Source organism: Carlito syrichta, unplaced genomic scaffold, assembly GCF_000164805.1.
Source record: "Carlito syrichta isolate Samal-C Ts95f unplaced genomic scaffold, Tarsius_syrichta-2.0.1 Scaffold58473, whole genome shotgun sequence".
Taxonomy (NCBI): domain Eukaryota; kingdom Metazoa; phylum Chordata; class Mammalia; order Primates; family Tarsiidae; genus Carlito; species Carlito syrichta.
Window position 1 is genome coordinate 1 of NW_007002569.1, and position 14,855 is coordinate 14,855.

Below are 14,855 nucleotides of genomic sequence, written 5' to 3' on the forward strand. Positions count from 1 at the left end.
TGCAAACATGACAAAGAAAAAAGCCTCCCAAAAGAAGCAGAGGGGCAGACCTTCCTCCCAACCCTGTAGGAACATCGTGGGCTGCAGAATTTCTCACGGATGGAAGGAAGGAGATGAGTCCATCACCCAGTGGAAAGGAACCATTCTGGATCAGGTGCCTATAAACCCCTCTCTTTATCTGGTGAAATATGATGGAATTGACTGTGTCTATGGACTGGAGCTTCACAGAGATGAGAGGGTCTTGTCTCTTAAAATTCTTTCCGACAGGGTGGCATCATCTCAAATTAGTGGTGCCAACCTTGCAAATTCCATAATTGGCAAAGCAGTGGAACACATGTTTGAGCATGAGCATGGTTCTAAGGATGAATGGAGGGGGATGGTCTTAGCCCAAGCACCTATCATGAAAGCCTGGTTTTATATCACCTACGAGAAAGATCCTGTCTTGTACATGTACCAGCTTCTAGATGATTATAAAGAAGGTGACCTCCGCATCATGCCAGAGTCCAGTGAGTTCTCCAGCAGAGAGAGAGCCAGGAGGAGTTGTAGATGGCCTGATAGGTAAGCATGTGGAATATACCAAAGAAGATAACTCCAAAAGGATTGGCATGGTCATTCACCAAGTGGAAGCTAAACCCTCTATGTAATTCATCAAGTTTGATGATGATTTCCATATCTATGTCTATGATTTGGTGAAAAAGTCCTAACTGTTAAGGTAAAATTTGCCACTTTTGTGGGAAACCAAATGTATAATTTGTAGACACTTTGAAAATGTTTCTTTTCAGTATATTGAAAGCTTAAGGGTCCCTGATAACCCCACATCTTTGCCAGCATAACTGTTGTTTTGTTCTAAAAATACAAATTTATGTGGACATGACATGCTGTGTGTAAACACTTTGTCTTGTTGAAAAGATTGGGTGTGTTTGGTGGAAGGGGCATGAAAGAAGGAACCGTTGTCAATTCCAGCTGTGAATAAAGTTCAGCTAGACTCATAATCAGTCATCTAAAAGTGGCATGGTACATAGCTGTTCTGGTCTGGAGGTGGGATAGGGGAAGGTACTAGGGGTTGGCTGCAGGGGAAAGGAAAGGGGAGGTGACAGCTTAGGAAGAGGTGGGGGAAAACCAAAAGGGAGAGGCTCCCTGGGGGAGAGGATGAGCTATAAGGAGGACACATCCAACTGAGAAAGGAGAGTGAGATCTGGGAGCTTAGAGGAAAACAGAATAAATTGAGTGGAGAGGAACACAAAGCAGCTTAGAGGAAGTCCAGAGTAAAGGGAAGAAAGAGCAAGTTGACAGGGATCTGAGGAGAGGCTAAGGAATACACAAAGAGAGGGATTATAAGGGATGTGAAAGAAGGGGAGGGACACTGAGGAAGAAGGAATTCAAAGAAAAAAGTGGGGAGTGGGGCCCACGAGGGGTGGGAAGGCCCAGGAAAAAGTTGGACTTCTGGCATTATCCACATTACTCTTCCTAGCTCTATGCACAAAGGAAGTGGCATCTGTCAAAGAAGGCAGGTGCACTGGAGCTTTCCTAGAAGGGCATTTTGATAGAGTTGACTCAGTCGAGTTAAGCAGGCGCCAACTTTATACCGATAAGGTTTTTTGTTTGTTTGTTTGTTTGTTTCAGGGAGTCCATGCCACTCCTGCCCAGCAGAGGCCCAACCCTCATTCTAAAGACACTAATATGGTGTTCCATAAGTGTTGAGCTGTGAGCTCCCTCTGCACATTTTCCCTACACTGGATAAACCATACTTGTAGGCAGTGAGTTAATAGGACTCTCAGAAGTTATGCGATGTCCTGTCTTGCGTTTGGAAAGTATTTTATCCAGAAAAGATGGAACCGTACTGAAGCCAGGTACAACGAGTCCCATCACTGTTCTTCCTGCAAGAATGTTCCTTGCCTCCCTCTAGAGGAGAGGCATCAGAGGATTGAGCCTAATTTCTCTCCAGGGTATGAGGAGTACTTCACTGTCCATGCTTCCTTCAGTAGTTGCCTGAAATTACAGGGGGTACCAACCAGTGCTCCAGCAAAGAATGCCTGATTCCCCAAGAAGCCCGGGGGGTGGGGGAGCTAGACCCCTCACAGAACTGGTATCTTCTGACTGCTCACAGATACTGCCCTGTCAGTTTTGCCCACTCTCAGCTCACAGAAACCTGTCTGTGCTTTGTTTTCAGGTGAGGTAGAAGTTGGAAATCTTACCTTCATGGGGAAGTTGGGCTGGGAGTTGTGGATCTGTATAACCTACTATTGGCTGTATAACACCGCATGGAGGGGTTGTGTCCCCAGTAAACTCCCTCGTGACTATGGTGTCCAAATCATGGGTCTGCCTCTTTCTCTTCCTCCCTTCCTTGTCTTTTTCCAGTCCTGCTGTAGTCCCTCTGAAAACCCTCTCTTGATTTCTGCACCCCCTCCTGCCATTAAGTTATACCTGTCATCCCAAAGAAAGAAAGCTGGCAGCTCCGGGCTGCCCAGGTCTCCCTAACTCCATGCATAGTCGAGGAAGCTCCTGTAGCTTTCTGGGAGTTAAAGGAAAGTGGTGAATCCAGTTCATTCTCTCCACCCACATGACCTGGGGCTGATTGCCTCAAGAATCACATAAGACAAGCCCACCTCACATAGCAGATGCTAATTTTCTCTTATTCATCACACAATGTACACTCCAGTGAACACCAGCAGGCCGCCCAAGGGCCAATTTCAGTCAGCTGTCAGGTTTTGTTTGATCTTTGTATTTTTATTGCTTCCTATTTTAAATGAGGCACTTTAGACATTTGGATGATTTCACATAGTCAAAATCCATATCTGGCCTCTCATGAGAACAAAACACAAGAAAGAAACATGAGGATTAGGGTGTGCATTCCAACAAGGATACAAGCAGCTGGGTCTGAGGTAGGACTCAGCCCACTTTAGATTCAGAATGCCCTCTCCAGTTGGCCGCACCTTCAGCTGGCATGCTTTACTCTAACAAAATTCACAGTTGGCTCCTACAAGCATTTGCGTTTGTAACTTTGGGGCTAGACCCAGGAAAACCGCCTCTTGGGACTTGCTTTGACCCAATTGCTTTTAAATTTACTTGCTTTATCTTCATCCCACAGATACTTTGGGTGGGCTCCTTGCCAGATATTCTACGTGCAATTACTGATGATGTAGCAATGAAAAAAAAGAAGAAAATGACCCAAAAAATCTTACCCTTCATGGAACTTTTATTTTTGTGTGGGACACAATATGAACATAAGTGGACATAAAGCATTTTATAATAATGAGTGCTAAGAAGAAAAAAGTGTAAAGAGACATTCGTATATCAAATTCCAGGGAGTAGGGTGGAATTAGATAGACCATGTGGCCAGGGAAGCCCTCAGTAAGAACTTGACTTTTGAGTACAGCCCTGAAGGCAGTTGGAAAACTGGCCCTGTACTTTCCTGGGGAAGGAGAATTCTGGTAACTGGAGAGCAAGGGCTGAGGTCCTGCCTCCAAACTGGTTAAGCCTGGCATGTTTGAGAAGCAGGGAGAATGCTAGCTTGGTTGGAGCTGCATGAGTGGAGCAGAGAGCAGCAGGAAGTTAATTCAGATAGGTCATAGTAATGAGGAAGAGGTAGATAGTTTTGAGTTCTGTAGGTTCTAGAATGGAATTTGGCTATTACGCTGCATGTAATGAGAAATCATTTTTGTATTAATAACAGATAAGCAGTATGATTTGCATTATAGTTTAATGGGACCTTCCTGGCTACTCTGGAGAATGCTCTGTATTAGATCCAAAGATGAATAAAAAGAGATCAAATAAAACAATAGAACTGAAACATGACGTAGACACAGATTTACACATAGAAAACTTGAGTCATAGCAGAAGTGACATTTTAGATGAGTAACAAAAAAATACTTATTCTGTTAGTGATACTGGGTTAATTGGTTATTTGTATGTTAAAAAATAAACTTAATTTTTATCACACTTTACACAAGATAAACCCCAACTATAAAAAGTTTTCACACCAAAACTTAAAGAGAAACACTTACAAAACTTTTTAAAAACTACTGGAGAGAATGTTTATATTTTGTCCTTTGGAAATGAGAATTTTATATAAAGGAACAAAATGCACATGAGTTAAAGGAAATTTTATCTTTTGTTACAATACAAAATCCTCTAATTTCAAAAATCACTACCTAAAAAGTGGAGTATAATAAGACTTGGGTACAAACATGGATGATTAAAATAAGTGAAATAAATCATAATATAGACTAAGAAAAACCAAATGTTCCATAGAATTTAGGCAACTAATGTGACCGGGCAATCATAAAATAGGAAACCACATTGTCAATAAAAATGCACTGTCTTAATCTAGTTCCTATTTTCTTTTTATACAGCAAATCATATTCATACTATAGAATTAACTTAGGTAATAAGTTAATTGTTTTTCCTTTGCCAGAATGTAAGCTGTATGTACATGATATCTCTTATGTTCTCCAATGTATCCTAAGTACTTAGAAGTGTACTGGGCACAGAATAAGATGTTCAATAAATACTTCTTGACTTAATGAATCTCACCAACAATCAGGAATATGGAAATTGAAATGACATATTGTTCTATATGTATCAGATCAGCAACATGTATGATGTACATATGTATTGGCAACCAGGCAAACAAGTTCGAATTCTTATACACTGTTGGTGAGAGTTGGTCAGATAGAAATTTCCTTCATCTTGTGGGTTAGGCAATGATATATTTCCCTCAATTTCACTCTTTTATACAGTTGGAAGATAACCCTGCATGGGTGTCTTGTGTTTCTCTACATCTTGCAAGCAAGGAGCTGACTGTTTTTTGTTTCCCACTAATTTTTGAAGAATTTTTTTTTTTTTTGAGTTGGAGTCTCACTCTGTCGCCCAGACTGGAGTGCAGTGGTCGCTCCCGGCCACCACAGCCTCGACCTGCGGGGCTCCAGCGATCCTTCTGCCTCAGCCTTCCAAGTAGCTGAAATTACAGGCACACGCGACCATGCCCAGCTGATTTTTTATTTATTGTAGAGATGAGGTCTGACCGACTTGCCCAGGTGGGTCTCGAACCCGCAGGCTCAGGCAATCCACTCACCTCAGCCTCCCAAAGCACGGGTTTACAGGCTGAGCCACCGAGCACGGCTGAAGAATGTTTTAATAACAGAAGTTTTTTTTATAAAATAGGGCTAGTGATTCCCTCTGAAGTAAAGGGTAGACATGATTACTGCAATATGACAAATATAATGCCTTCTTCCAGAGCATAAGAAAGACATTTTTACTGTCCATTATAAAAAAAAATAGGCCCCATAAAGTAAGGTTTTCTCTCCTCTAATGCAACCTATTGCACAAGAATGTATCAGGTGCTCATTTCAGATCACCCTCTGGTAAGTGGAGTTCAGGATTTGGGTGAATGCTAATATTTTGGCTATTGCTGTTGCTGTGAATAATGAACTGTTGATGAGTACCAGGAAGTAAGTTCAAAGATGGGCTGGAACCATATCTTATTTATTGCTAACTCTGATCCTGGTGAACGAACTTGCTCACTAATCTGTTAGCTAATTTCAGGCCCACTCAATTGTAACAAATAATACTAATTCTTCCTGGGTTGGTATAAGTTTTCTGCTCCTCTCAGACAACAGTTACAAAGACATACAATGACACAGTTAAAGGAGGGAAATCACAATCACCATGGACAGAATATGGCAAATTATTGAACTTTTGCTAGTTTGCTTGGAAAAATGAGAGGACCAGACAACTAATGCTTGTACACAAAGAATGTGAATAGCTGGGCTGTCTCATGGCTCAATCCATCCTTCAGATGATTATACAAACCTTAGATACATTGGAAGGCAGCAGTAAATAATTCAAAGGGATTTTATTGTGGTGATTATTGGCTTCTCATAGGAGTTATAGCTCTCTTGGGGAGGTTTCTAAGACAAAATTCTGTGTATGTCATAAATGAGTCATTTAATAGTATTTATGCTTGGATTGGGTATATAATGTTGATGAAGTTATTCACTGAGGAATGAAAAACTGACCCAAAGAAATATAAATTCTTGTGAGCAGTCCCACCACCTTTGAAAACTCCCTTAGCCCTTATGTTGAAATTATGTGAGAAAATTTGAGATGTTATATTGCTACCCTAGATTATGCTTAATTTCTCAAATAAGTTTTCTGCTGTGTTAACCAAGTTAGCCAGAGGGTGCAAAACTTACAGGCCTAGCTGGAAAGTAGTGCTGCTATGGCTGTGGAGTGAAGTACTCTAAGACTAAAATAGATGGTGTCAGCAGTCAGTACTTTGCCACCAGATAAAGAGAAATGAGTCAGCCTAAAATACTGGAAATTTAATCAAATGAGACACAAGCAGTCACTATAACACACAGAATCAAAAGCAAATGCAAACCCTTTCTAATGGTACAGAGCAGTGCCCTCTCTCTTCCCTCCCCTCCTCTCCCCTCTCCTCTTCCTTCTTTTTTGTTCTTCCCTTCACTTTCTCAAGCACAGCTACTGTAAGGAGAAAAATGATTAAAAATGAAACCAAGGGTTCTCTGTCCCCAGTGGAGATCAAATGCCATATGCACCCATCTGAGTAGACGAGGAAATTTTGGTGAGGGGATAGGATCAAACTTGCTCGATATAGATACCCAAGTCACTAGTCTACAGGACTTGTGGAAGAAAAAGGCATTCAGAATCAGATAACGGGATTTGGCTGGGTTAAGAATAGGAAAAGGGAGCCAATATGACCTGTGAACAAAATATTTTTAAGCCAATTCTACTCACTCTTGGTTCTACCTCCGCATCTGAATATAACTAGAGACTGATGCTTGTATTTCCCTGTCTTGTAAGTGCTAGATGAAATTCAGCCATATGTAGAGAAGTGGAAGTGGAATACATAAACCACGCTCCTTCCAGCCTCTCTGGTTCCTCCTGGGTAGTCCAACACAAAGAGTATAGAATCTTAAAGGGAAAGAAACAACCAAAACCCTGATTAAATACTTAAAGAAAACACTCGTAGTAAGTGATGCAAGGTCTTTATTGAACAGCCTTATATGTCCAGTGCAAAATCTAGTGGAGCTTAAGGCTTATAGTGGATTATTGTCAAATAAATTCAGTTGTTTCTTCTATGGGTTCAGCTGTTGCAGACATTATAACTTTTACTGAATTTATTACACAAACTGATGGCACATGGTACACTGTTTTGAACATTGACAACACCTTCGTTCTCATACTGCTAGTCCCTGAGGATTAAAGTCTGTCTGCATTCATGTGCCAAGATTTCTAATGTATGTTTGTAGTGTTGCCCCAGGGTTACCTAAATTCCAGTGCCATTTGCCAAAATCGGATAGGTCAGAATTTAGTGCAAGTGTTTCTTCACTCTGATTCCTAAAACTTTTACTATATAAATGACATCATGATGGCAGGCAATCAGAAACCTTGGTATCAATAACCCTAACTGTGGTGTTACTACACATCCCCTAGAAAAGTGACTGAACATCAACAAAATTCAGAAGCCTGCTTTCCAGTAATGTTTTTTGAAACTATGTATGCAGATTTATAATGCTTAATTCTCAAAGACAAATTTTCTCTTCAGCACCTCCACCACCAAAAAGGAGGCCCAACACCTAACTGGACCCTTTAGATACTGAGCTTTTTGCTTGGTTCAGTATATCAGCTAATCCATTAATCAGCATCTCTTGACTGAAGGCTGAGACAAAATCATGCCATGGAAACTGTCCAATAGAGTTTTCTCTACTTTTGGAGTCCTATAAATGTGATGGTCCCTTTGAGTTATATGTCTCTGTAACTGATAATATTCCAATTGGAGTTTTTGGCATAAAGATGCAATCTTCACCTGGAGATGTTCCTGGGAGTTTTTGACTTGTTCCTGACATGGCTATCAGATACATCTCTTTTGAAAAGCAGCTATTAGTTTGCTACTGAGGCCATTTCAAAACTGAACACCTGAACCATGAAGGTCTTGTGTCTCTCCTGTCTGATATTTTGTGGAGGGATGTTTAATTATAACTTAATATCTATAATGATGAAAAGAGCTCAAAAAACCCCTCTTGTCAAAGACAAATTATCTGTTAAAGAAAATTTACTTGGCTTCACTTTATTAACATACTGGCTTTACATGAAAAAGTAGTTGTTACCCATTTCAGAGAAACTCTATTCCCCACTTTGCTACCTGAAGTAGAGTTGCTGAGGCACTTGACTCACAGAGCTTCAACTAAATGCTTGTGCTTGTTTCACTAATGGTTTGGATAAGCTGAAACCTGATGATGTCCACTGGTCTTCTGAATATGTTCAATCTTACTACCTACTATGCAAAATTGCAAGCAGATGTGGGTGCTTTCCTTAGTGGTCAGAATTCAAAACCATTTTCTTAGGTCTGAGTAATACTCCCCTAGATAAAATATATTATATTTTTACTGAGTTGTGGGATATTGACAATGTTCTAATTGGTTGGTCTGCCACTTGAAAAACTAAAGATTGCAGACTAAAGACACCTCTCTTTGGGCTTGAAAACTACAGAAACAAATAGCTGATACTGCTAACTATCTAAGTAACTCATGTAGATACTGACCACAGTAACAGACCATTTTTCTGATGAGATTGAAATCAAGCTCCAGACTGAGCATGCACCACCTACATTGCTATGATTTCTAACTGAATTCATCACTATACTGGACAAGGCAACGCATTCACTTAATGTGAATAATAATGTGGATAAACAGGATAAAAGTAAAGGACTCATTCTGATGCAGAACCTACCACTGCAAACCAGACTTATGACTCTTTCTAAACCTTATCTACCAGTGAGAGTGGCCACATTGCATGGGATGTTACCTTTCTCCTAACTACTTGACACCTTGACTATAATCAATTTTTTACCTCCTGTAAGGGTTATTGGTTGTGCCTCACCATTATTTTTCAGATTTACAGTGTTCTTACTCCAATCCAATGATCCAACTCTGGACACAGCATTATGGCCCTTAAAGGTAATATGTGTCATGGTTTTACACTTCTGAACTATTTTCAGTTGGCAGTGATACATCTTGCATCACAAAATCCAATCAACAATGGCCTAACAGTGAAGTTATCTATGGACTGTCCATGCTCCATACCATACTAAGGCACCTAGTATTTTTAAATAACTTGAGATATAATTCACGCACCCTATAATTCATTAATTTAAAGTGCACAACTCAAAAGTATTTATTATATACACAGATATGTGCAGCCGTCATTAAAGTCAACTGAGAACATTTTCATTAGCTTATAAAGAAATGCTGTACACTTCAACCTTCATCCCTTCAATCCTCTCATCTCCTCTTCCCTATGCATTCATTAATTTACTTTGTTTCTATATATTTGCCTATTTTGAGCATTTTGTATAAATGGAATCACATAAAATTTGGTGTTTTGTGGCTGGCTTCTTTCAAATGGTGTAATGTTTTCAAATTTATTTATGTTTGTAGCGTGTTCTTCATTCATTTTCATAGTTGAATGTTAATCTATTGTATGGATATACTACAGTCTGTTTACTCAGTCATTCCTTGATGGATATTTGGTTTGGTTTCACTTTTTGACTATTATAAATAATGTTGCTATAAATATTTTTATACATGTTTTTGTTTAGGCATATGTTTGCATTTCTTTTAGTTTTACGTCAAAGGAGGAATTGCTGGATAATATGGTAATATGTTTAACTGTTTGAGGAATTTCAGAGTGTTTATCAAAGTGGCTGCAAAATTTTGCATTCTCATCAACAGTATATGAGGGTTCCAATTTCTCTAAATGCTCAATGGCAATTGTTATCTGACTTTGAAATTTTAACCATTTTGTTATGTGTGATTTTATTGTCTTCACTGCGTATTTTTAATGGCTAATAATGTCAAGTACCTTTTTGTATTTTTCATCTTATTATAGAGATGCGGGGTACAAGTGAAGATTAAATAAATAGGTATGCTGCAGGCAGGTAAATTTGGACTTCCAACTAGCCCCCAATCCCCTGGTAGTGGACCTGGAACCCTTTGTGTGGTAACATGCCACCCACCCTTTTCTGTCCCTCCCTCCCCTGGCAGTGCACTACGACCTCCAATCTCTCCCTTGTGTTCATGTAATTATTGTCCAGGGCCCACTTATGAGTGAGAATATATGAGATTAGTTCTTTGTGTCTGTGATAGATCACTTAGCATGATAGTCTCCAACTTCATTCACTTTGCTGCAAAGTCCATGATTTTGTTCTGAGTTATGGCTAAGTAATACTCCATATGTACCAATTTTTTATTCAGTCCACTTTTAATGGACAGTAGGGTGGGTGCCATGTTTTTGCTATTGTGAATAGTGCAGCAATAAACTTGCATGTGCCAGTGTCTTTTTAGTAGAAAAACTTACGTTTTTCTGGGTATATTCCCAGGAAAGGGATTGCTGGATCATATGGAAGATCAATTTTTAGTTCTTTTAAGAATTGCCACACTGCTTTCCATAGAGGTTGAACTCGTTTGTACTCCCATCAACAGTGTAGAAGCATTCCCTTTTCACCACACCCATGCCAGCATCTGTTGTTTTCAGATTTATTAATGATAGCCATTCTTACTGGAGTTAGGTAGTATCTCATTGTAGTTTTGATTTGCATTTCTCTGATTATTAGTGAGGCTGAGCATTTTTTTATATGCCTATTGGCTGCTTGTATGTCTTATTTTGAGAAGTGTCAGTTCATATCATCTGGTCACATTTTAATGGGTTTTTTGTTTGTTTTTGAGGATTTTTTGCTTTTTTTTTCTTTTACTTTGAGTTTCTTGTAGCTTCTGGATGGTAGGCGTTTGTCAGATGCATAATTTGCAAATATTTTTTCCCATTCTGTGGGTTGTCTCTTTACTCTCTTGATGGTTTCTTTTGCTGTGCAAAAGCTTTTCAGTTTGATGGGGTCCTATTTGTCTATCTTAGTGTTTACAGCATTTGCTTTTGGGGACTTGGTCAAGAATTCATTGCCTAATCTCATGTGCATAAGAGTGTTTCCTTTGATTACTTCTAGAATTCTTATAGTTTGAGGTTGTAAGTTTAGGTGTTTAATGCATTTTGAATTGATATTTGTATATGGTGATAGGTAGGGGTCCAGTTTCATTCTTCTGCATGTGGTCAGTCAGTTTCCCCCACAATATTTGCTAAATAGGGTCTCCTTTTCCACGTGATAGTTATTGATGGCTTTGTCGAAATGAGCTGGTTGAAAGACTGTGTTTTTGCTTCCAGACTCTCTGCCCTGTTCCATTGGTCTATGTTACTATTCTTGTACCAATACCAGACTGTTTTAATTACTGTGTCTTTGTAATAAAGTTTAAAATCTGGAAGCCAGATAGCTCCCACTTTGTTCCTTTTGCTGAGGATTGTTTTCTCTATTTATGATCTTTTGGTTCCATGTGAATTTCTGTATTGTCATTTCCAGTTCTGAGGAAAACAATGTAGGTAATTTGATGGGTATTTCATTGAATCTGTAGATTGCCTTGGGTAGGATGGACATCTTGACAATATTGATTCTTCCAATCCAGAAACATGGAATATTTTTCCATTTGTTTGTGCCATCTTTGATTTCTTTGGAAAGTGCTCTTTAGTTCTTGTAAAGGTCTTTCACTTCTCTGGTTAGGTGAATACCAAGGTATTTCTTTCTTTTTTGTGGCTGTTGTGAATAAGATTTGCTTTTTATTTGGTTTTCTGACTGCTTGTTGTTGGTGTAACTACCTTTTACACATGGATTTTGTACTCTGAAGCTTTACCAAAGTCATTTATCAGTGGAAGGAGGTTTTTGACAAACTCTTGGGTTTTCAAGGTATAGAATCATATTGTTTGCAAAGGGAGATAGCTTAACTTCCTCTTTCCCCATTTGGATAACCCCGATTTCCTTCTCTTTCCTGATTGCTCTGGATAGGACTTCCAACACTGTGTTGAACAGGAGGGATGAGAGTGGGCATCTTTGTCTTGTTCCTGTTCTCTGGGGGAATGCATTCAGCTTCTGCCCATTGTACAAAAATGTGGGTTTATCATAGATGGCTCTTACTGTTCTGAGGAATGTTTCTTTTATGCCTATATGCTCAAAGTTATTTTATCAAGAAGGGATGCTGGTTTTATTAAATGATTTTTCTGCATCTAATGATATAATTATGTAGCTCTTTTTGTATATATGTTAATATATTGAATTATGTTTATGGTGTTAGGAATGCTGAACCAGCCCTGCATCCAAGAAGTGAAGCCTGCCTGGCCATGGTGGATTATCCGGGAGATGTGTTGTTGAATCCTATTTGCTAGACTCTTGTTGAGAATTTTTGCATCTATGTTCATCAAGGAGATTGGCCTATAATTCTCTTTCCTTGTTTGGTCTTTGCCAGATTTGGCTATCAATGTGATGTTAGCTTCATAAAATGATTTGGGAAGAATTCTTTCTCATTTGCCTGGAATACTTTTGATAAGATTGGTATCAGCTTCTCCTTGTATGACTTGTAGAATTCAGTTGGGAAGTCATCTGCTCTGGGGCTTTTTTGGTGGAAAGATTTCTTATGAATGAGTCAATTTCCTGGGTTGTTATTGGTCTGTTTAGAGTTTCAATTTCTTTTTGTTTCAACCTTAGGAGGTTGTGTGATGTCAGAAAGTCTTCCATTTTCTTAAGGTTTTGAAGTTTATTTGATTACAGATGTGCATAATAATCTCTGCTAATCTTTTGAATTTCTTTGGGGTCAGTTGTGACTTTACCTTATGTGTTTCTAATTGTGGCTATTTGGACTGACTCTCTCTCTCTCTCTCTCTCTCTCTGTGTCAATCTGGCCAAGAGTCCATCAATCTTATTTATTCTTTCAAAGAACCAGTTTTTTGTTCTTGTTGATTTGTTTTCTATGATATTTTTGTCTTCTATACCCTGCAGTTGTGACTTTTTCTTGGTGATCTGAATTCTTCTGCTGAAGCTAGGATTTTTGGTGGTTTTGCCTTTCGAGCTTTCTTAGGTGTAACGTTAGGCTGTTTACTTGTGATCCTTCTGCTTTCTTTATGTTTGCATACAATGCTAAGAATTTTCCTCTTAACATTGCTTTTATGGCACCCCTGATATTTGATAAGATTTGTCTTTGTTTTCATTTGTTTCCAGGAATATTTTTTATTTCTGTATAGATTTTTATGTTGACCCAGAAGTTGTTCAGCAGCATATTGTTTAGTGTGCATGTCTTTGTGTGCTTTGGAGGGATCTTCTTGGTAGGAATATTTTATATTTCACTATGATCTGATAAATTGCATAGTATTATTTTGATCTTTTAGGATTTGTTAATGTTTGATTCATGTCTGAGAATGTGATCAATCTTGGAATATGTTTCATGTGCTGACGAGTAGAATGTATACTCTGTAGTTGTTGGGTGAAGGGTTCTGAAGATGTCTATAAAGTCCATTTGATCAAGTGTCAAGTTGAGACTCTGTTTTTCCTTGTTGGTTTTTTACCTCGATCATCTATGTAAAGCTGTTAGAGGGTATTTATATATCCAAATATGTGTAAGAGTCAATGTCCTCTCTTAGTTTACTTAGTAGTTGTTTTATAAATCCTAGTGATCCTGTGTTGGATGCATATATGTTTAGGATGTATATTTCTTGGTGATGCTTTGAGCCTTTTATCAGTATGTAGTGTTCTTCTGTGTCCTTTTGAACTTTTGATGGCTTGAATGCTGCTTTGTCTAATATCAGAAGAGCTACTTCTGCCTTCTGCTATTTTGTGTTTGCCAGTCTTCAACTTTGAGTCTGTGGGTATCCTTTGCAGTGAGGTGAATTTTCTTTCAGCAGCAGATTGTTGGATAGTGCTTTTAAAATTCACTTTGCCACTCTTTTTAGTGGTGCGTTTAATCCTTTCATATTCAGGTTGATAATTGAAATGTGAGAGCTTATCCCTGCCACGGAACTCTTAGGAGGTTGATTTGTTTCCTTTTAATTTTTGTATTTATATGTGTGTATTTTCATCTTTATGAGTGTTGTGTATGCTCTGTTAACTCTGTGTTTGCCTGTGGCTTTGTGATGGGCATGACCATTTGTGTGTGTGTGTGTGTGTGTGTGTTTTCAAGACCTTCTTACGCGTCTCTTGAAGGGCTGGTCTGGAGGTGGCATATTCTCTTTGGGATTGGATGTCTGTGAAGGATTTTAATTCTCCATCAGTGATAAAACTTGACTTAGTGTGCTAGAAAATTTTGGGTCTGAATTGTTTATCTTTAAGAGCATTAAAAATTGGAGAGCCGAGGAACAGGGAAATCAGGTTCTGGTCTGGAAAGGAATTTATTGCTATCTGTTCTCACACTTGGTCCAGAATTCAATATAAAACTCTTAGAATCTCCTTTTTAAAAAAAAATATAGGCAAGCTTTCTTTTGTATGAACTTAACTTCACATACAAAATTAAAAGGGCAAGTTCACTTAAATTAAGCTCATTAAAAAGTTTAGACGGGAGTTCAGGGGGAGGGGGCAAGATGGCGACCTGGCAACCCGGTGTCTGAAGCCCTCTGCAAGGGAGATCTGCAGTGGGTCTCTGACTCTCGCCCCCGGGAGGCTGGGGACCCCAGCATTGCAGCCTACTCCTCAAACAGAGCTCGGCCATCGCTATCACTGGAACATCGCAAGGACTGGACATTTTTACTGCATCGTCCTCTCCCGCTGCTGCCGCAGCCCCTCCCCCCACCAGCGCTCCCGCCGCCGCCGCCGCCGCCGCCGCCACCGCCGCCGTCGCCGCCGCCGCGCCCGCCGCGGCCTCTGGCACGGGTAGCTCATCACAACCCGGCCGGAGGAAATCCACATCAAACCGCTTCAGGGAAAATCTGCTGGGATCGCTGCCACCGCTCCTGCGACGGAGACTGTCCTG

General features: G+C 39.5%; 1 pseudogene; it reads left to right on the forward strand.

Annotated features, from left to right (window-relative positions):
* Positions 1-6: 6 nt before the first annotated feature.
* On the forward strand, positions 7-992 carry LOC103251530 (annotated as a pseudogene).
* Positions 993-14,855: the final 13,863 nt, after the last annotated feature.